This window comes from Pocillopora damicornis, chromosome 10 (genome assembly GCF_964200805.1).
Source record: "Pocillopora damicornis chromosome 10, jaPocDami1.2, whole genome shotgun sequence".
NCBI classification, from domain to species: domain Eukaryota; kingdom Metazoa; phylum Cnidaria; class Anthozoa; order Scleractinia; family Pocilloporidae; genus Pocillopora; species Pocillopora damicornis.
This window is the reverse complement of record NC_142679.1, coordinates 5,700,370-5,723,798: the sequence shown is the minus strand read 5'-3', so window position 1 is coordinate 5,723,798 and position 23,429 is coordinate 5,700,370. Positions and strand designations below refer to the sequence as shown.

At 39.7% G+C, this 23,429-nt stretch overlaps 1 pseudogene across 1 annotated transcript; it reads right to left on the bottom strand.

Moving 5' to 3' along the window:
- Nucleotides 1–408: 408 nt before the first annotated feature.
- On the bottom strand, nucleotides 409–21,649 carry LOC149038629 (uncharacterized; annotated as a pseudogene). Its single transcript, XR_016180456.1, has 24 exons — nucleotides 21,543–21,649; nucleotides 16,226–16,252; nucleotides 15,094–15,247; nucleotides 14,825–14,861; nucleotides 14,531–14,657; nucleotides 13,483–13,620; nucleotides 12,975–13,147; nucleotides 12,074–12,248; nucleotides 11,291–11,482; nucleotides 9,487–9,717; nucleotides 9,076–9,114; nucleotides 8,641–8,808; nucleotides 7,887–8,036; nucleotides 6,959–7,177; nucleotides 6,029–6,268; nucleotides 5,150–5,352; nucleotides 4,466–4,659; nucleotides 3,674–3,852; nucleotides 3,389–3,550; nucleotides 3,034–3,167; nucleotides 2,419–2,561; nucleotides 1,775–1,872; nucleotides 1,024–1,198; nucleotides 409–797 (listed from the first exon to the last, which is right to left on the bottom strand). The product of XR_016180456.1 is annotated as an uncharacterized LOC149038629 (transcript).
- Between the last annotated feature and the right edge of the window lie 1,780 nt (nucleotides 21,650–23,429).

The following is a 23,429-nucleotide window of genomic DNA, read 5'->3' as shown; positions in this document are numbered from 1 at the left end:
CAACTTAAACCTCGGTCTATTCTCTTCGTCTTCCATATGGGAACTACGGGACTCGGGGCATTTATTCTAACATCCACTCCGTGGATGTTGGGTCAGGCCCAAATTCATTTCAGATAGCAGTTTTAGGTGTTTTAGAGTAATTGGAAGGGGTGACTACAATAATTGGACATGATCAGGACACACGCTGGAAGTGCCGAGAAACTGACTAAAACGCATGGAACACCGTGCTTAGCAATACAGAAATCGTGGAAATATTGAAATCTTGTCGAAAGGGTGACGTCAAAAAAGAGGACATCCAGCACAGAGAGGGAAGTGGAAGTTACTGAAATCTTTTGCCATCAGTTGTTTGCGTTTGTAGCCTTAACACATCCCAACTTTTAAAATTTGCAATAAACTTGGACAACCACCTTTATTGTAAAAAATCTAGCTTTATTGTCGAGTTAATTACAAAACCCTTCCCAAATGGACGTTGCAATTTCATCGTTTTTGTATAATCGTTAATAATTAATATATCCAAGTCGTCATCACGTTTAATATAACAGTACCATACTTTCTCGTAATTTTGGATGTGAAACGAATACATTTTGTCACAGGAAAACAATGGATAGCTTGAGACCGTCTATGTATATTAAAATTTTGGAAAGGGATTACACAGAACTTTCACAGTGATCACAATGTCTCGATCAAACAGTAAAGACACGAGCCTTTTCATTGAACTAATGAAACCATGGCAACAGGAGAAATCACCAAGGAAACAAACGTCGCAGTTACATGGTTGGAAGCGGAACAGGTTGCTCCTACAAGGGAGATAGAAGAAATAATCAGTCATTTCTTAAGTCTTGTGTTATTTCCCCACCTCCTACTCTCGCGTTTCTGTTTCCTTTCACTATATGCCTTCGCGCGACTTCCGTTTCTCATGCTTCTCGCGCTTTCACGTGACTCTCGCTTCTCATGCAACTTGCACACGCTTCTCGTGCAACTTGCACGCGCTTCTCGCGCTTTGCTTAAGCTGGGTAAACATACCTGAACATTCATCATCATCTTCGTCTGGTCCCCATGGATCTTCTTCATCTGGATCGCTATTTATAACGCTCTTAATGGCCTCTTGTTGGGCCATTGTGAGGCTTTCTCTTTTAACCGAGCTAATGGCTTGCACTTGAGGAGCCTGCATTGCTTTATACTGATCAGCTGAGAAAGACTGGGGAGAAGATAATGTCGTGAGCTAAGGCATCGTTCCGAAAATTTCATTACTTTTTCTTAAGCCTTAAACTCCCACGAGAAACCAAGACTGAATTTCTCATTACAATATCAATGCAATATCAACCAGACAAGTGAAAAGAATAAAGAGAAATATCAATTTGGGGATAAGAAGTTGATCCAATACTAAATTCTCTGAACAAACATTATAACAATTGCATGGTTGACGGTAAGGAGAATTACAAATTTGGTCTGGGAGTTAGGGGGTTCATGAATAAAGACACCAGAACCGAAAAATACTAGAACAACAAGAACTGACAAGTATAAACAGCAGCTTGCCGAGAGACGGATTTTGGAAAGAAAAAGTGAGATGTAACTTTGCTTCTAATATTAAGTTTTGAAAAATTACTCGGTTTCAAATAAGGGACGTGTTTGTCATTACTAAAACAACTGAGTAAATCTCGTCTCATGTTCTTTAACCCCTTAGAGTGACATGCATCTAATTTCTTCATACAGTATCCCTCCTGAATTAACATTAGTCTTATACATGGTCTGCACACCGAAAAGTATTCTTAACCTGGAGTTGGGAGACACTCATGTTCTCAAACACTTCTGACGGGATGACGTCCACCACTTCAGTTCGCAGCTTAGGGATGTCAGCGTTAGACAGAGCCTCTGTGTAGTGCAAGAAAAATCACTACTCTGACAGAAAACAAATTTAAATCATATCTGAATACAAGTCAAGATCGACTTTCGCTCTGCAAACGCAGGGCCATAGAATTCGCTGTTCAGGGGTTTCATGCAGAGATGTTTGTTGCCAGGTTACCAGCAAGTCTGGATGTTGTCACTCCACTGTCTTTTACATAGAAAGACTTTCAATCGAGTATCCAAAGTTAGGTAATCTGGGTTTGCGTTGATGTTGCTTCACTGTGCTCTGTGAATTGTCTGAAAAACTCGTGTAATCCGCGTGAATACCAGAAACTGGCATTTTTGACGGGACGGATCAGCTTAATGTGAGGAAGCTCTTCTGTTTAAAAATTTCCCAAGTTTACTTTGAAAACTAATTTAATGGTAGATGAGCTTAAGGACTTAACTCAAATGGCCGGAAGATTCCGATCAAAAACAGAATTCTCTTTGGGAGAGCACTGTCCTAACTGTTAGTAAACGCCCTTTGTTGCAGGCCTACAATGTTTGTTCACTGTTTAGGATCACAGCACTTACTTAATGCTTTTCCCAGTTCACTAACTTGGTCCTTGTCCCATTCATTAGCGGCCTCCGTCCACACAGTTTTAGCTCTGTCAATGATTGCTTTGAGTTGATCACCAGACCAACCCTCGATCTTACTAAGCTGCCCCAGCGCCAGTCTTAAAAACATAATGTAAATCACTTTAGTATTCTGTTTGCCAAAAGGACAAAATTGCGGCTCAAATTGTATTACAAAACGCGAAAAAAAAAACTTAGTCCAGTGGAAAGATCCGGGGGGTACGGAGGGTCAGGAGGATCGGCAGGGTCCGCACCCCCCCCTTCCCCCACCATCAGAATTGTTAATTTTTTAAAAATCACTTGTCTGACACCAAAATTCTTGCAACGACAGGATCGGATGTCACTGTTCAATATGAAGTATAGAAAATTAATTTGTCTTGGATTACCGTTTATTAGTTTACTTGGGCTCCTTTACTCTAAATACTCATACTTATTCTCATACATACATACATACATACATACTTTACTCTAAATATTCACAAGAAGTCCAGCCAGCTTAAATACATAAAAAAAAGCTGAAGCTAAAGAGTTAAGATGGCTCCACAATCAAAGTTTCACCACCACAGTTATTACCTAAAAGCATTCTCTGGCATTTTCGAGATGTCTTCTTTGGTCAGACTGAGGGCTAACTGTCCCAGGCTCATGTAGACATTGTCGTCTTTGCTTTGCTTCAAGAATTCCCGAACTTTTGGCTTGAGACGATTCAGCTGTAAGGAAAAAAGAAAACACATAAATCTTTTAAAACCTAAAGGATAATTTGGGCAACGATTGATGGAGAGGAACGTGCTTAAACCTCATCAAACAAAAACACCATGATTTACCATCAACACCATCACGTCTGACTAACGTCATACTATGAGGAAAAAAAGATCATAAGTTTTTTTTGTAACTGAAAGGGAATTAGAGTCCCAAACAAAAGAATATAAACCTGATCTTCACTCCATTCTTTCCATTTCCCCAGGGCAGCAATAATGTCAATGTTGTCCAAATTGAGTTTCTCAAGATCTTGCGGAGTCAGACCCAGTACGACTCGTCCCAACCTCTTAGCCAGCTGAGCAGTTAGCTTGGAAATGTCTCCATTGGTTACAACCTGCAAACATAAAAAAAAAAAAAAATGGAACGCAAAGCAAACATCAAGGTGCCTTGACCAGACGCTTGGTCATTAACAAATGTTTCTCACTTAACATTTGAAAACTAAGCAACTGAGCCTTACTTCTTTTGCCTTTTCAGCTAACGCCTTAAGCGTTTCCATGTCAACATCGAAGTACTTTCCCCAGATCCCCACGGCCTCTTCGAAGGCTTCTTTACCAATGTTCTTAATGTCAGAGGTGTCCAGGCCCTTCACAAGAGAGCCTAGTCGACGTAGTTTGTCCCCAGTCCACTTTCCAGCATCTGCGATGAAGTTAAAAATAATAGAACACTGAATCTTTGTAGAGGGTGTTATGATTTTGAAAACCACAAGAACTACTTGAAACTTGGGAAGAAATAATGATTTTAAGAGTTAAAGCGGGGGCCACATAACGTATACCGCTAACTACACCACAACAATTACTAACACTGTTCATGAAAATGCGACCCAAGCAACAGGAAAGGAGTAGATTACAAGATCGGTTGCTTTCAGATTTTTGAGGTGTCTCTGCTTGTATCAGCGCAGACTCTGAGACCAATCACACAATTTTTATAAAATGGTTACCACCACATTATTACAGTTTACATCTTGGAAGCGATTTCCAATTGAGTCATGGAACGAATCCAGGTTTATTTGGTTTTCCATCGTTTCGCCCTGTGATTAGTCTAGAAATCACGCATCACCAACTCAACCAATCATATGCAAAACGAAAACCAATCACGACTAAGTCAATCCCGATTTCCTGCGCTTGTTTTTACGCTGAGATCTTATTCGCTCCTTGAGTTGTTCCGTTTCAGCAGTTGGGGTTACTTTCGTTTATGCTAAGCCTCAAGACACTTAAAAAGCGATCCGACAAAGTAACTGTCCATGCCATACCGCTCTCGTCCCATGCCTCTTTCGCCGCCTTGACGAGAGCCTCAGCCTGGGGCTTGCTGAACTCCAACTTGCCCAATTCGTCCAGCATTTCTTCCAAAGAATCCAGGTTAATACGCTCAAGGTCGCTTGGATCCAGGCCCACCGCAGCTGGGCCAAGATCGCGCCATTGATCACCAATCCACTCGGCAACATCACTGTCACAAAGCAAACGCAACAATATTCACCTTTATGATATCTCTAAGTTAGGACATGAGATATGAATAGTCAATGCAACTGGACTGTAAGCCACTGCACGGCCCGCTAAATTCAAAAGTTTGTTTGAATGGAAATCTTCCCCCTCTATTTGAATCTAGAGATATCAAATATCCTACTACCCTTGTTTTCTCAGTCCGTAACTTACAATACAGACCTCGAACTCAGTTAGTAAGAGTATGTTATAAGCTTCTAATTTGCCCTTAGGTGAATATCACAGAGGCTACATCAGGATTTCTTGAGACAAGGGAAAATTGCCTTGCGATTTACTTGTGTCAGTGTATCAAAGTAACTTTACCCGCGATATCTCACAGTAAGGCCGCGTTTACGGGTTTTGGACACAAGTCAATTTCTTCTGGATATCCGTACTCAGATCACGAGCCTTGACGTGTCACCGAATTTCTCAGGTTACTGCTTTTAAAATAGCCGCACCTCTTTTCGAAGTGTTGTTTGGCTAGCTTGGCTATTTCTTTCAGCTTCTTCTCATCATATCCTTTGGCCCTAGCGATGTTATAGAGGTTGTCAATGAACGCATCTTTCGTTATTTTTCGAAGCGTTTTTCTGTCCAGTCCAGCTACGAGTAATCCAAGGTCTTCAATATGTGAAGAGTTCAGTATATCCACTCCTGTCTGATTCTAAACGGACGAAAGCAACAAATACGATCACATAAGAACACTTTGGACAACTCAATTTAGAACTGCGTAAATTTTGTTCCAGACAAGTGGCGGTTGTGGTTGTTAAGGAAACAGCTGCGGTTGTTTTTCGCGCGCCTGCTTCTTCCACCGTTTCTGCTGACCGACATTCTGGCACAGGGTACAAAGAAGTTGGCGGTTACCATGCTATTTCAGGAACAGCAACAAATTGGATACATACCGTAGCCCTTTCTGGTATAATTGGGCGGGAAAATTGTTCCGTTAAGTATAGGTATGCGCAAGCACTAATTAGTCAAGAATTTTATCTTTACTTGCTATGATCACCCCGTGCGAGATGATTGTAACACTTTTTTTTGATAAATGACCATTTCCTTCTTTAATAATCGAGTTCCAACATTAAAGAAAAACCTACATTTTTGTAATACATGCGCGCTAAAGTTAACCTCAAATTGCATGACTGTACATGTATGTTCAGTAAGGTTGCGCAATGCAACAGCGAGGATGACATAGGCTCGATTTCCGCCGCTCTCTCGTGTTCGGTCTTGAGGAGGAACGCAGGCTCATTCCCGAACAGCGGCTGGTAATCGCGCCTAGAATGACACGCCTTGGTTCGAAGGGGTTAAGCCACAAACATATATTCTCCCTTTTAAATATTTACCTTGAAAAGCTCCACAGCCAAGAAAGCCCTGGCCTTGAGCTTGTCTTCTGGCAATCCAGTTTGTTCTCCCAGCCGGCGAATGGCTGTAAGTAAGATTTTCTCAGGTAATCTCTTTAGTTCTTCTTGTGCAAGGCCTCGTAAGAACGTACCAAGTGAGTTGATATCAACGTCAGTGAAATTCGAGAAGTCAAGATCTTCCATTTCCCAGTATTCACGCAGACGTTTCAACACCATAACAATCTTGCAAAAAAAAAACAAAGGAAAATTTCTTTTACTCCATCTGTTCTTTTAAACTTGGCAATTTGTAATTTACTAAGTTTTAAAACCAAACTGACTACCCCAAGGGTTAACCAGGTTACCTAGCAATAACTTCTTTGCTTTCCTTCTTGATGAAAATTCCAAGAAGTGAGGCCAAGGAAAAAAACTCAGAGAAAAGAACTTAAGAGTTGCACAATCAAAGAAAGGTTTCCAATCTAAAACTTTGGAGCCATCTTTTAGAGACTGATGAACTGTGCTGCAAAAATGAAGCTTTCATTTAAATGGACATACACATAGACTGCTTTAAGTTAGATGAACCACATCGTAAAACACACAACACAAAACGCATGAAAGTTTTGCCCAGAAACACACAATGGTTTGAGCCACATATGTAAAATTACCTTGCCCTGCTAAACAACATGAAACCAAGATTAGAACCTTTCATTTGAATGGTGACCCACAAACAGACAAACTGAATAACTTGAACCACCTTGTACAGTATATTTATATATGTGATAAACAAAACCACAAGAAAGTACTGCTCGTCTGCTTTCATTGGAATTTATAACTGTCATTCGTGGATCTATACAGCATATTAAACAGCACTCCACCTACCCTTACCTCAGAATCAAACGACAGAATACTGACATTTATTTCAAAGTTATCCCTTACCTGACCTCGATCCCAGTCCTTCTCTTTTCCCAACACGTCAATGACGTCTTCAATTCCCCTGATGGGCAGATCACGCAACTCTTCCTTAGCAATACCAAGTGCAATGTGACCAAGCCTCTTCATGTTCAAAAATCCCCAGTTTGGTGAATCAGAATCATCTGCATCGGTGCCATTGAAGTCTCCCCATTTCGTCCTGATTTTCTTCATAAGGGTTAGTGTCTGAGTGACCAAATCAAAAGACAAAATAGTAGGAAAAGAATTCAAAGAAGAAAAGGAGTTTTTAACTATTTTCCTAGACTTGGCTAGTGCATCAAACTCACACAACAACAGGTTCTTAAGGAAGCCCTTCCCATTGTCATCTCACCCCTTCCTTTATTCGGGAGTTTTACTGGATACAAGCTCACTATTAGGGAAATCTGTCTCCAAAATGCTCCATTTAGGAGATATAAAATTACTCCTAGTTGCTTCATCACAGAGGAAATAGAAACATACATCTGTCAATTTTTACCACTTAGCTCTTGTAAAAGCTTGCTGCACTTAAAATTTAACGATACAAAGTGGAATAAATTAAGCGCTGACATGTAAGGACCAGCATGACTTCCTTCTGATCCATGGTTTGATTAGAGTGATTTAGAATTACTTAATAAGTGGATCTGGCAGTAGAGAAATAAGGCGACTGACAATGTTCTTTAGTGTTCTGAGGTCATTATGGGTGCAGGGAGGGGAAAGGGGGTATGCCACATGTGGGAACATCCTATGTATCCCTTGGGGATACCCTGTGTACCCCCCTAAGGATATCCTGCATACCCCTTGGAGATATCCTGTGTACCCCCTAGGGATATGCTGCATACCCCCTTGGGATATCCTGTGTACCCTGCAGAAATCCTGCAAAAGCTTTTAAACATTGTGTTAAGTCTCTTGTAAATACCTTTGTCTTGTCCCAGGGAAGAACTCCCAGTTTATCCAGATTGTTAATGACTTCATCAACACTTTCTGCATCAACTTCTCCACGACTCAGAGCAACAGCAAAATCTCCAAGCTGTGCAATATTCTTTCCAACTGATGGATCTTCCTCAAACTTAAGGGTTATAAAAACATGCTTATAAACTGCTGAAACTCTAAGAAGTAATTCACATGTAACTTCTGCTCATGACATCATAAAATTTTCCAGTACACAGGTAATACACAAAGACACAGTTAAAAGTTGAGAGATGTTATTATGAAATAAAATCACTTCTCCTTAAAAGAGATAAAACAAAAGTGCATCATTGCCTGCCATAGGGCATATTAAATTTTGGAGTCTAAGGTTTCAACTGGATCAATTTTAAAGAAAGATTTAATTTGTTTGGTCACAAGTGTGGCATGAAAAAACCCCGAGTGCTTTGAAAAACATCAGACACCAAGTCTTTGGATTTCATGCCCAGTCGTTCTATCTCAGAGCTACAGAGAATTGGATGGTATGTAAGAGTGAAGGAAATTGCTTAGTTCAAATGAGACAAGCAACTTGCCTACTGCTACACTATACATGTAGGATCAGAGTGGTTTAACTAAAATAATTTTTAAATATCAATGAAAATAGCGCAAAGATAAATGGTGACATAACAAATTTCATCTTTCTCTATTAGTTGATAGAGCTCACAATTTACCATGTATTTTAATCTATGTATTATTATGCCACTGACCTTTTTAATGAACTCTCTAAGAACTGGCATGGCAACGTCTTTTGCAACCTTCATCTCTGGGAAAGAGGCAAAGACAACTGCTTGTGTCATTTTGCCGACATCCGAAGACAAGAAACCGTCAATAGCCTTGGCAAGATTTATTACATCATCTTTGTCCAATTTGGACAACTGCAAATTATCAAAGTTTACAGGGGATTTAATTTTCATTCCTGCATGATTATAATAAAATTGTATTAATTATTACCAGTATTAGGTCAAGTATAATTGTTAATATGAGTAATACTGAACTTACACGATGTTTTCAAAATGCATGCTTGTACATGACTTTGTACCAATGGTACCGTTATATCTGAAGACAAATCTGACTAAATGTTATACCATATGACACAAGTACTGGTAGGTATACCATATGACTATACTGAGAAGTTAACTTACGTCAATAGAACTTTTCAGTTTTTCCACAATCTCTTGAGCCTAAAAACAAATTATGTCAGAAGTTTTCATTTGTTACTTAGTAAGTGCTTAGAGCACATGATAAATTACATGCTTGAAGGAAGTAAATACAAAATTCCTTACCAAATAGCATATTGGACAAAAAGTAATTACACGTTTAACTTTTGATGCTGATGACTCGCTATAGGCAGAGTAGGCAGAGGGGGAGGGGTTAAGGGAGAAACAGGCATCCTTACCCTCCCCAGTTGTGTCCTTGCTACTGTGAATTCCACCTCACTTACAGAGTATGCATGTTTTCACTGGAAATTCTTCCTGCATATTGCTTGAATGCAACATCAGAAGCATTCAAAGTAACCAGGAGAGGGGACATTTTCTTTTAATTTTCACATATACCTGATCGAGATCAAATTCTATCCCCTTTAAAAATTGCAGAGAGTCTTTCACAACTTGTGCTCCAATCTGCTTGAGCTCAGAGGGCAGAAGTCCTGTGATAATATTTCCAAGTTCTTTGATATTATCTTTGTTCCACTTGTCTGGAGAGCCAAGGACATCAACTGCTTTAGCTGCCAACACCCGTAGTTGTCCCTCATTCAGGTTCAGATTACCAAGTGTGTCCTTTATGGCCTACAAAACAAGTAATTGTATACATAAGCACACAGACTTGCACACTGCGACACCATCTGATATTTAATACTGTCACAGGATTGTGGTTGCATATTCATGTGAAAAATTTGCACCATAGCAACATTCCACAATCGTGCTTTTGTTCTGTTGTGCTCTCACATATAGTAATGTTGTTACTGTGTGACACAATTTTAAAGTAACACAGTTTCACTCCACTCTATGTATCTAATTAATGTAATGTAATGTAATGCTGCTAAAGTCCATTACCACCATCTATAACAAGAGTTTAACCCTTTCACACCCAAGATCTCATTGGTAATTTTCCTTACTGCTTGCTAAACAATTCATATGACTTTATCTCAGAGGATTTGGTATTGGATCAATTAATAATTCCCTAATTGATATTTTTCGATATTCTCATCACTTGTGTGCTTGATATTGTAAGGAGAAATTCTGTCTTGGTCACCCATGGGAGTAAAAGGGATAAGCCTTAAAAACCCTAATATCGGACTGCAAATTCTTTATACTGTTCTCTAAGACACCTCCCATGGCACTGCCTAGAAGGATTTGTTTTACAATCAAGAGCTTCCTTAAATGGCAATAGCTTTCTCCATTTTGATGATCTTAATGTTTGATTTAGTAATGATACTGTAGAGAGTACATGCGTTTAAATAGTAGCTTCCTAAAGGAGTTACGCAGTTTGGCTACTGACTTGCAAAGGATCAAAGTTACACACTAGTTGAATCAATAAAGGTATCATTGTAGGTGGATTTTGCAGAAAATTTTGCAAAATAATTCATTTGCTTTATGAACTGATTAGACTGAGACAAATGTTTTGTTAAAATAATACATTAAAAACTTATAAGTTAAACAGGGCATAAAAAGGAAAAAACAAGACAAATCTAGTAATTACATTGAATTTTTCATATCTGAACACATTGTTTGAGGGTAACTTGTGAGAAGTCATTTCTGGTGTCATTTGCACCCCAATAATTGGAATGTTAATTATTAACAACAAAGAAGGGTAGAACTACCAAGAACATTTACAAGATGCCCTGATTTCTGACTATTGGCTTTTGGAATATGTATTGGTTGATTAGATTTGAATTTGATTAGATTTTAGATTTAAATTTCTGCCGTCTGTCGGCCAACTGTCGGCCGACAAACGGCCGACAGTCGGCCGGCTGTCGGCTGACAGACGATCAACTGTCGGCTGACTGTCGGCCGACAGTTGACCGACAGTCGGCCGACAGGTTTTTTGGGGAGCTCTTCTTCACAATTACCAGATTTCCTCTTCAAGTGCCCAAGTAAAACTGACTAGTGTCTAACATCTCCTTACAACATCACCACTATTAATATTACACATTAAGGTCATAAAAATAGGGGAAATGATCACCAACTAAAGAAGCTCTTGATTGTTAATCTAATTCTCCTTGTCAGCACCTTAGGAATGTATTGAGAACAGTATGGAGAATATGCATACTTATGTTTGGGTGTACAGGGTGCAGGTGCCTTTCCAGTCATAACAATTGAACTATCAAATATATAAGGCACTAACAATCAGCCATTGTACCTGGAACTGTTCCTTTGACAGAGACTTCAGATCCTGAATGTTCAAGTTTCCTAGCAGCTTTCCGAGTTTCTGTAACTGTGCTGTACTCCAAGTCTTTACGTCTTTCCACTCTTCTTTGAGCTTATTGATTAAAACTTTGGCTTGAGGAAAGGTGAAGTCATGTTTAACAAGTTCGTCAATAGCTTTGGTTATCTATTTGGTTCAATTTAAATGCAAAAAAAGGAACAGGAATAAGTTTGATAGCAAGAGTGGAAATTCTCATTGGAGAAATTTGCAACTGAGTGTCTAAAAGTGCACTCATGCTTCAAGTTTAAATGAATTAGTTTAAATAACAAAAATTTATTATTAGAGCATTTGAATGTCAGTGGAGAAAACTCATTTGCTAAAAACATGCAAATGTCATTAAAATGACAAGGTCTCTCTACACCACAGTTATAGAATCAAAATAACAACAAAAACAACAACAATTTTAAATCATCAGTCACCTTGCTTGAGACTTTTTACCACAAAAAATTTTCACACAAACATACAATCATAGTCTACTCCTTTGCAGGCAGTGACCGGTAAAAATTACTGCCTGTAGTACCTCTTACCACTGCCTAGAACTGCTTGGAATTCTCAAAAATTCAACAGGTAAAAGGATTGCTCTCCCAGTCTGAATATATGTCCTTCACCTGTTGTGTTTAAAATGTGGCAGAGCACTGTAGTCATGCATTCCCCAGGCAATCAATACCCATTATGAAATCCTGCCTAAACACTAGGACACTACATCAAAATACTTACCCCATCAGATGCTAGTTTTAGTATGTCCCTAACAGGAAGTGCCTCCAGCAGATTACACATTTTTGCAAGAACTTTGTCATCCCAACTGTCCACCTCTCCAAAGGCTTTCTTTGCAGGAATCATAAGAGCAGTCTTCTGGTCATTGTCAAACTTTGCTGTGCAAATGTAGCTTACTCTGACAGAAAACCAAAATCAACAATCTTCATGAGCATTAACAGCTGCAGGAAAAAAATCCTAGTTTTTGTCAGGATACAAACAAACTCCAAAAGAGCCTAGCTAGAAAACATAAAATGTACAATAGTTTTTTCTTTCATGAATTTTCACATCTCTTTATAAATACTCTCAAGATGATTTATTTTTTCAAACAATGTTTTTCAGAGTAGGGTCTACATAGATCTGAAGAATATAGAGTACCAGCCATAGATTGAGGAGTTTTAACTACTGTGCTGCTTGTCGGCATTGGATCAGGAGGTCATTTGATCATGCATTGCCAAGTGTAGCATACAAGTTTGCAGCTGTTCATGTGTTTTACAAGCAAATTCAGATTAATAAACATTAATTTACAAGTTCAGAGTAGGAAAAAATAAGTCAACCCTTTAGCTCCCGCGAGTGACCAATACAGAATTTCTCTTTTCAATACCAATACAATATCAAGCAGACAGGTGATAAGAATAAAGAAAAATATCAATTAGGGGATTATAACTTGATCCAATACCAAATTCTCATAACTAACATATCACAAGAACTGTATGGCAGACAGTAAGGAGAATTACTAGTGAGATCTTGGGAGTGAAAGGTTTAAATAAATGCAGATCTACAATAATTATTGTAAATGTCTAACAATTTGTGACCAATACAATACACAATCATAATTTAGTTCAAACTCTGTGATTATATTTACCCTTGATCAAAAACATCTCCAGCTAACTCTGCTAGTTCACTTGGTTCAAATCCAGCCAACAATTGCTTCATGTTTTCTAATGCCTTGACAGTCCACTGACGGACGTTATCACCAAATTTGCGATAAGCAGCTTGGCTCAGAGCAGCCAGTTGCTCGCGATCCCATTCCTTACTCTATAAGAAAAACAGTACCATACATGAATATATAAGCAATATTTGCAGTAATGAACACCAAAACATTGTGAAAATAAGGCCTGTGTGAGGGAAAAAAAAAAAAAAAAAAAAAGATTTGAACCCATGACCACTGCAATACCACTGCACTGGTATCACAGAAGTCTTGGGTTCAGATCCCCTAACTGCTTATAGTGTTTATTACTGCAAAGATTGCTTCTACATTAAAAAAGCTATAAAATAATTATTCTAAAGGCATAAATGAAGGTTGATGAAATTTCCACAGGAGCACTTAAATAATTGTACCAAATCCCATTAATTTCCCTTGTAAAACTTACAGCAACTTTGTCAACATTGGCAAAAAATGCATCCGGGTTCATGTGCGAGATGAGCTTCTTTAAATTCTGTGATGTGAACTTTGTGAGACGATCAACAATTCCACCAAACTGGTAACTTGTCATGCCACTTAGACTATCCTGCAAAGCAAGAAGAGGATCTTATCTAAGAAAACATTAGGGAACTGATCAACATTCAGAATTACACCTACTGTATACTACTGAGGTATATGCAAATGGTTTCTGACCAGCCTTGAAATCATACCATACCCAGCATGAATAAGGTGGAAGAGAAATTTAACTCATCAACATCAGATGAGCAACCAATGAGTGAAGATGAGATGAGTGAAGAACTGACCCAGCAGGTAACCATGGAGGACCTGTGGAAGGCATCCACTGGAGTGCCATGCCAAGTGTCTAAAAATTTGTGTTTATAATGGTTAATGATAGCACCACCCCCCCTGCTACCTTCTGCAAGGGACTAGCATCCTATCCAGGGATGGGGAAATGATTATAGTCCCTTCCTGCTGGGGAAAATAAGATAAACTCCCACTGGATGGGCTTCTTGGCTTGAGTGCAGACTTTATGTTGCCTCCAGGGTTGTACAGGGTCAAGGGTGGTAAATCCCCAACAGCCTCTGAGGTTAATTTGACTGTACCTTACTATGTCAAATAGACATTGAGAGTCATTTTTGTGTCAAGTTCAACATAGCCTTAATTTCATTTTGCAGTGGTCTGGTTAATTTTTTCCTCTGAACAAAACTGTACTGAAATTCAAAGCACTTGAGAGTGCCTGTCTTATCATTGCCAGTTCTTCCCATTCAGAAGCAAGGGATGTCTGATACTATAGTTCAGTTGTTTGTGTAAGGACAAGCAGCTATCTGTGGCTGACCTTTTTTTTTTTTTAACCTATTCCCCCTTCACAAATTACTAAAGGACTAGTATTTGGGTTGATCAAATACCTCAGCTGATAAGTTGTAAGTCTATCAGCATTAAGATTTTTTGTCTTCAGGTTTAATGTGAAGAAAGCAAAGCACATAAAATACATTTACCTCCAGAGAGGACAGCAGGTCCTGTGGAACACTCCTAAGCTCATCAAGTGTGGCTTTTGCAAATTCTTTTGCATCTGATAATTTTGCCTGCAGGCTTGCTGAGAGCTTGTCAAAGCTTTTCTTTATTCTGGTTTTCAGATAGAGGTGATTAAAAGAACCAAATAAATGTTATCAATGAAACATTTCCCTACTAACTACAATACCCAACTGAAACCACCCACGTTATTTAATATGTATCTTAAACACTATATTGTGTGCATGAACAACTGTCAATTGAGTACAGCAGAAACTTACGATTGAGTCAGTTCTTGGCCAAACAGTTTCACGTAATCTGATTTACAAGAAGATGCAAAAAGAATAAATTAGTGATTCTAAATGCAAAGTTTATCATTTCAGCCCAGGTGTAAGAGTAAATACATTATAGTGTGCGGAGATTGTTCTGTGAGAGTGATACTGAGGTTTTGTTGCTTATAGTCTCCCTGTCAGGTTGTCAAAATGTCTATCATTAACTTTTTTCCTTCCTAGGACCCATCATAACCACTTATTAGGAAAATTATACTTACTGATTTTATTCTGAACTTTGCATGTTGCGACTTTGGCATAGTATTTATGTGTACATTTCCATCTCGTTATTGACCAGAAGGGTTGGCTTCCAACTCCGCACAGGAAAATGACATTCCGATGGGATGTTCAATTGAGTACAGCAGTTGGTATTATCTATATGAATAGAAGAGATGTCATGCACTGAATCAGAAATACTAGTTTCATTTTCATTCATTGTTGTTAGAAATTATATCCAAAAAGTCAACTAAGAGTATGTTTTGCTATGGTCTAGTTAATTTTTTCCTCTGATCAAAAATGTAATGAAATTCAGGACACTTACAAGTACTTCTTTTATTATTGCCAGTTATTCCCATTACTAGGAAGGAGTGAGAACATGGAATCCATTTGTTTCCATCAAAATATGGACAAATACGGTCCAATATCAGCATAAAAATTATTGGCAACACATACATGTACTTCAAGCAAGAAATGCTATGGATATGTACGTGGTGTTAAATGTTTTTATTACACTCATTTTTAAATCATTGGTGGTCCCTGTAATCTGATTGGCTCTAATTGGCGTGATTTACTCATGAATTGCGCCATTTTTTGTCTTGAATCACATCTTTTCCCCAGGCAATGAGGAGGCTTCACTAAAAACAAAACAGCCCATTAGATTTCGAGGCTTGTTTAAAGTAACCAATCAAATTGCAGGAAAGTGAAAGACAAAGAGTATCATGGGGCAAATTTTGCAACTTTTGTTTACAAAACTCTTATTTTTCGCCCTAAAAAAGGGATGGATTTAATTTCAAACCAGCTCAGTACTACATCAATAAAATATTTGAACTGACCAAATCCTGAATTTGGGTGATTTCAAAATGGATGTAATAAAGTGGTCATTGAACCTCATGTCATGCAATTTTGGTTTGAAATCATACTTGTGATTTTAAATCGAACTCGCATTACGTGCTCATTCGATTTTGAAATCACGTGTATGATTTCAGCCCAAATTGCACTCCACTCAGCTCAATTACCATTATAAATTTAAAAAGTTATGCAGAAAGAGACTGTAATTACAAAATATAACTCTTGTAAGAGACAGTTCATAATATGTACAAGTTATTATTCATGCATTCGTGCATATTAACTCACCCCCAACTGCTGTGGAACTTAGAAGCACTGCGATATAAACAAAAAATTGTTAGTGAACATGTACTGTAATTATATAGAAAACACTAATCTCAAAATTGATTTTAAATGAAATTTTACAATTAAAGCACTCACATTAAATTACAGCATACACATTAAATACATGGTGAGTGGCAAAAAATCAGCTAGATTTACAAGAAATCAATTACGCCATTTGAGCGTTTTATTTCCGCGAAGATGTTTTCATGCGTGTTTCAACTTACCTAAATCACTTTGGATATAAATAGCTAGCTTACGAGCTATGAAATCGGAGAGAAACCTTGACGGTTGAAGTTTATCAATACCTTCTACATAGCTGCGAGTATTGCACGCTGTAAGAATCCCTCCCACCTCTGTTATGATATGCAAAAAAACCTTCCGGACATCAACGTTTGCTTTTTCTTTCTTATGTAACTCTCAACTGTTATGTAACTTTCTGGACTGGTTATGTAATCACTTCGGACTACTCACGTGTCAGTTCTCGGGTTACACGAAAAACATATTTTATAATAAGAGAGTCGCCATCGCGTTGTTGTTGTTTCGTTAGCTCTAAAGGTAACCTGCCTCTCAAGTGATTAAAGTTTGTGTTCAAAGAAGCTTACTGGACTCAGACTCACTATCTTGCTCTCTCGCGTCATAAAGGACAAAACTTGGTGTCAGGAGTGGGATCACGTTTTCACGAGCTTTGTTGTTGTTGGTGGAAGTTTACTTTATATTGGTCATGACCTCGACCTCTGCTAGTCAGCAACCTTCGGGTTCATCGGCTGCTGCACCGATCTATACCACCACAGTACCGCTAGCCAAACCTCCAGATCCTTTAAATCTCGAAGACAGGTCACGTAGAGGCGATAACTGGTTACACTTTAAGAGAGCATGGCAAATCTATGAACGGGCGGCTGGGATAAGTCAAAAGGACGGCCCAGTCCGTGTTGCTCATTTTCTTAACATCGTTGGAAGAGAAGGAGTCCAATTGTTTGACACCTTTACCTTCGCTGAAGACGAAAGCGCTGACAATATTGATGACGTCCTGGCTAAATTTGAATCTCGTTGTTTGCCGCAGCGAAATCAGACGTATGAACGGTACCTCTTCAACAAGAGAGAGCAAGAACCAGGAGAAAGTGTCGATCAATATTGCACAGCACTGATGCGCCTTTCTGAACACTGTGAGTTCCTAACCCTAAGAGACAGCTTGATAAGAGACCGCCTCATCCTTGGAGTCAAGAATGATCGGTCACGCAAGAAACTTTTAGAGAAGAAAGATCTCACTTTGGATAACGCGTTGGATATCCTGCGAACACAAGAGCTAACTGATATACGCGCTTTAGACATGACAACTGAAGAAGCCAATGTGAATAGGGTAAAAGCCAAGAAAACGAAACCGCCTAAGACCCAGACTGAGGATACAACACCGCATAAACACACTTCAGGTAAGAAGCGGACTCCTCCGTGGAAGTCAAGAGGGAAAAGTTCTGGTAACCCCGACAATGTATACACACGAGAATGCAAGTTTTGTGGTACTGTTCACGAGATGAAAAAGTCAGCTTGTCCAGCAGTTGGCAAGAAATGCACCAAATGTGGCAGAGACGGACACTTTGCAAAAAAATGCCACTCTCGCTCTGTCAATCACGTACAAGATTGTGAAATCTACAGCCACAAACCCTCCCCCACATCAGCTTATGTAACGGCGTGCCTTAACAATAATGCCCAAGTACAACTTCAGATTGATACAGGTGCTTCATGTAATATTCTCCCCAAAAGTGCCTACATCCGGGCTACAGGAGACAAACAGTGTACAAACCTTGAACAGTCGTTTACAAGGCTCATCATGCACAACAAGACTGTAGTCTGGCCACTTGGTCAAATCCGCCTACTAACTGAACGGAAAGGAAGAAAATATGGAGTTCTTTATCACATTGTGAAGCAAGATTTGACACCCCTCCTCTGTCGAACGACGTGTGAAAAGATGAACCTGGTCAAAATCTTGGATGCTGACGTAAATGCGATTCACGACGAAAGAATTGACGTCTCGTCAAATGTTAGAAGTGATCCTATCCTATATGAATTTACCGATATCTTCACTGGAATTGGCTGCCTTGAAGGAACCTACTCCATTCAAGTGGACGAAGGTTTCCGCCCGGTGGTACATCCCCCTCGTAAAGTGCCAGTCCCACTTCGAGATACCCTCAAGTTAGAGCTGGATAACATGGTGAAGAGTGGTATCCTCGCCAAGGTAGTTGAACCGACATCATGGGTCTCTAGCCTTGTCATAGTGAAGAAATCTAACGGGAAAATACGAGTATGTCTGGATCCTCGAGATCTCAACCGCGCAGTGAAACGCTCACATTATCCACTTCCAACTATTGAGGAAGTAGCAACTCGCCTTAGTGGTGCTAAAGTCTTTAGCGTGTTAGATGCCAAATGTGGATTCTGGCAGGTACAACTTGATGGAAAGAGTAGTTACTTGACAACCATGAACACACCTTTTGGTCGCTATCGATGGCTCAGAATGCCATTCGGAATAAACTCAGCCCCAGAAGTATGGCAACAACGAATGCACGAGCTAGTAGAAGGACTCGCAGGTGTTGAAGTCATCGCCGATGATTTCCTAGTTTGCGGTTTTGGAGACTCTAATGAAGCTGCAATTGCCAACCATGATCAGAATCTCAAGGCTTTCCTCAGTCGCGCAAGAGAAAGAAACCTCACTCTCAACAGCGAGAAGTTGAAACTTCGACAGTCACAAGTTCCTTTCATAGGACACCTCCTTACAGCGGAAGGTCTAAAACCTGACCCGTTAAAGGTACAAGCTATAGTGGACTATCCGGTGCCTACCAATCTCGCTGAACTCAGAACGTTTCTGGGAATGGTGCAGTATCTGGCGAAATTCTGCCAACATCTGTCTACAGCATCACAGCCCTTAAGACAGTTGGAAAAGAAGGAAATAGAATGGCATTGGCAACACCCCCAAGATAAAGCCTTTAAGGAGATAAAAGGGCTCATCACTAAAGCCCCAGTCCTACAGTACTTTGACGTGAGTAAGAATGTCACTATACAGTGCGATGCCTCACAGTATGGCATTGGCGCAACTCTACTTCAGGAAGGACAGCCAGTTCACTACGCCAACAGGGCACTGACGTCGACAGAGCAAAATTACGCACAGATTGAGAAGGAGCTCTTAGCTGTTGTATTCTCTTGTGAGCACTTCGAGCATTACATTTATGGCAAGCACGTCACAGTCGAAACAGATCACAAGCCACTGATTGCTATACAGAAGAAGCCAATCAATACAGCTTCTAAGAGATTACAGCGCATGATGCTACGTCTTCAAAGATTTGACCTGAATCTCACTTACAAGCCAGGCAAAGAGATGTACATCGCTGACGCACTTTCTCGCGTTCTACCTAAGCAGTCAAAGGTACCAAATGCTAGCACCTCATCCTGCTATAAAGATCTAGAAACTGTCAACTTTGTTGAAGACTTATCGATATCAGAGTCGACACTTGCCAAGTTTCAAGTGGAAACGGCCAAGGATGAATCTTTACTAGCGTTGTCACAAGTCATACGCGCTGGCTGGCCTACAAAAACTTCCATGGTACCTACAAGCGCACAGTTTTTCTTCAAATACCGAGATGAAATGACGCTCCAAGATGGCCTAGTTTTCAAAGGAACGAAGATCGTTGTCCCAGAGAGCCTTCGCCGTGACATGATAGAGGAAACACACAAGTCCCATCAGGGACTCCAAGCATGCCTTCGAAGGGCCAGAGAGGTTTTCTTCTGGCCAGGAATGTCTGCACAACTCAAGAATCGTATTGATAAATGCTCTATATGCCAAAGTGTGAGACCTGAACAAGCCAGTGAACCTCTTCAGCCTCACCCAGTTCCTGACAGGCCATGGCAACGAGTTGGAACAGATTTGTTTACCTTCGAGAACCGAAACTACCTCGTATTAGTTGATTACTACAGCAACTTTATCGAGCTGGATCATCTTGCCGATACTACGTCCCAGACAGTCGTTCACAAGCTGAAGATGCATTTTTCGCGACATGGGGTACCCGATTACGTAGTTTCTGACAACGGTCCTCAGTACTCATCCTCAGAGTTCCGAAGATTTGCAGTAACGTGGAAGTTCACTCATATCACCACCTCACCACACTATCCACAAGCTAATGGGATGGCCGAAAGCGCAGTCAAAACCTGCAAGACTTTAATGAAGAAAGCTCTTTTGTCTCAATCCGATCCATATCTTGGTTTATTGGATCACCACAACACCCCCACTGCTGCGACAGGTATGTCTCCGTGCCAACGACTTTTTGGTCGCCGAACTAAGACACTTCTACCCTTCTCAGAGTCTTTACTCAAGACTGACCAAACAGTTAGTGATCTTCTCAAAAGGGATCGTGTCAAGCAAGCGAAACATTTCGACCAACATGCTAAACAACTCTCAGAACTCAAATCAGGTGACATAGTGCGCATGAAGATGCCTGGAGAAACAAAGTGGTCAAAAGCAGTTGTTTCTTCTAAAGTGGCATCTCGCAGTTACAAGGTTGAAGTCAATGGTAGATCCTACAGGCGTAATCGCAAGCAGTTGCGTTCTACCATGGAACCACTTCAAGAAACCCCCTTCAAAATGGACGAAGATGACCTGACCGTTCCAGACAATCTGCAGGAACAGGACCAACCCCCTCCAGCAAGTTCTCAAGTAGGAACATCCATGTCCCCTCCAAGATCTCAACTACCCCCAACACCTCAAACAGAGCTGAGTGCAAGACCACCTCACGAAGCTACTACAACTGAAATACGGACACGACATGGACGATTGATCAAGCCACCTAAAAAGTTTGACATTGAGTTATAGTTAAAAAAAAAAAAAAAAAAGAAAAATAGGAAAAAGGGAAAGATGTTATGATATGCAAAAAAACCTTCCGGACATCAACGTTTGCTTTTTCTTTCTTATGTAACTCTCAACTGTTATGTAACTTTCTGGACTGGTTATGTAATCACTTCGGACTACTCACGTGTCAGTTCTCGGGTTACACGAAAAACATATTTTATAATAAGAGAGTCGCCATCGCGTTGTTGTTGTTTCGTTAGCTCTAAAGGTAACCTGCCTCTCAAGTGATTAAAGTTTGTGTTCAAAGAAGCTTACTGGACTCAGACTCACTATCTTGCTCTCTCGCGTCATAAAGGACAAAACTACCTCCAGAGTAATAAGATTTTCAAATGAGACATATAATTATCGATGTTTGAGTTTTTTGATCTACCTACAAGAAAGATAAAACCTTACCAACAAAAAGAACACTTAAAACAAGTGTAAGCAAACGAGAGAAGTCCATCTTAACTGAAGAATGGTTGGTAGCAGTCTGGAAGTTGCACTCGCAGCGCTTGCTAAAATGGTCCCAAAATAACTATGATGATGTCTGTGTTATGTCTGAATCAGCCATATATGGAAGTACACAGGACAAAGGATAAGCTGTCACGAACGAAATGCGAAAGAAAACTGCTCTCAGTTGGCGTTCTTTTATATTTACTACATTCTTCCGTGCAGTAACTTTCTTCGACGTTGGCTCACGTTTTTAGGAATAATGATAAATGATGGACTAGGAAATTTGTGACAAGTATTGAAGTTGCGCGCAGTAGGAAGCTTCTTTCGGCCATTTCTCCTGGAAAGAAAGCGAGGTTATCTGGCGATACAAGCATAACAGACCGAGCGCGGTGGCAGGCGGGGTATGGGGGTAGCGTATGGATTAGAGTATGAATTAGACGTATGGAGTACAAATAATCTTCCTCGACGCACAGCTCAAATATAAATTTTTAAACAAGCCCTTAAATGAAGACGAACAAACAAATAAAAAGTCCTAGAAACAATCTCATTCAAGTGTAAAAAGTGATGGAGTCAGATATTATTTCCGATGCCTTTGGTTTGTCTGGTGGATGCTCGATACTTAATATTGCAGTAATCTTAAAATAGACTTCAGACGCCTCTAAAGACTGAATCCAACCCGAAAAAACTAAGGGAAAAAATGATAATAATTTTGACAGATGCGGAAAATAATGCGGTTGGTCATTGTTCAATGAACCTACTTGAATGCCAATATTTATCACTTTCCCCCTTGAAAAGGAATGGTTAACTGTCTTTCCTACTCCGAAACTGATCTGTTCGAATTTTCTTCATCTCATCGTTGATCATTGGTTGCTTATTCTCGATCAAAATAGATCAAGCTTTCCTCCTCTCCCGTCGTCCCTCCCCCCCCCCCTCCTCTGCCTCCGCTAACCACCGTGGGGAAATAATAAACACGTCACGTTAGGGAAAAAACCCGAATATATTGACACTAAGTTTGAGAAGAGTTTGTTTAATTAAAAAAAAAAAAGTATTAAAGTTACACAATACTGTTGCCGGCAAATGTAATGTTGTTTTGACTAGACGCTCGATACTTGAGACCTCTGGTACAAAATGTTATTTGCTCAAGGTAAAATAAAATTTCTTCAAATTAAACTGTTTTTATCTCACCGCAAAGCTGTTATTACTTAGTATAAGAATTTGCTTAGGATCGTACCTCCTGAGTGCTATTGTTCGAAGTTTTAAAAGTCACTTTTTAATGAATAAGAATCGATAAAACAATTCAAACTACCAACTGAATTCAAAACTGATGTTTGCTTTTTCTTGATCTTAGAAGCTAGCTAAGCTGGCGTAAACATAGACACGTAGAAAAGGAGCCTCCCCCTCTCCCCTCCCCTCCCTCTTCATCTTTCTCCCCCCCCCCTCTCCTCCCACTCCCCCATTTTGTGCTTTTTGTTCCTTTTTAACTCGTGAATTGCGCGCATGCGTAATAGCGAGTTATAGATACGATGTGGGGAATGGCATTCGCTCGCTCGATTGGTCGATTCCTGTAAACTTTTTTTAGATTTTAGGCTTTTGAGTGCATTTTATAGTTTTTGGCGAGCAATAAACAGACGAAATGGCGACCTTTGTTGCTAAGAATAGTGGTGGGGTGAAAAAGAAGCCAATGATAATCTTAAAAGAGTTTTTTTTTTCGTTTTAGTTTCAACAAGCGGCGCCAGCGACTGGCAGGCATGCAAGGATTCACACTGAAATAACAGAACAACCTTCGTTTTTCATAAAATTGTAATTTACAATCCTTGAACTTGAAAATAATCCGAAGATTCATTGAAA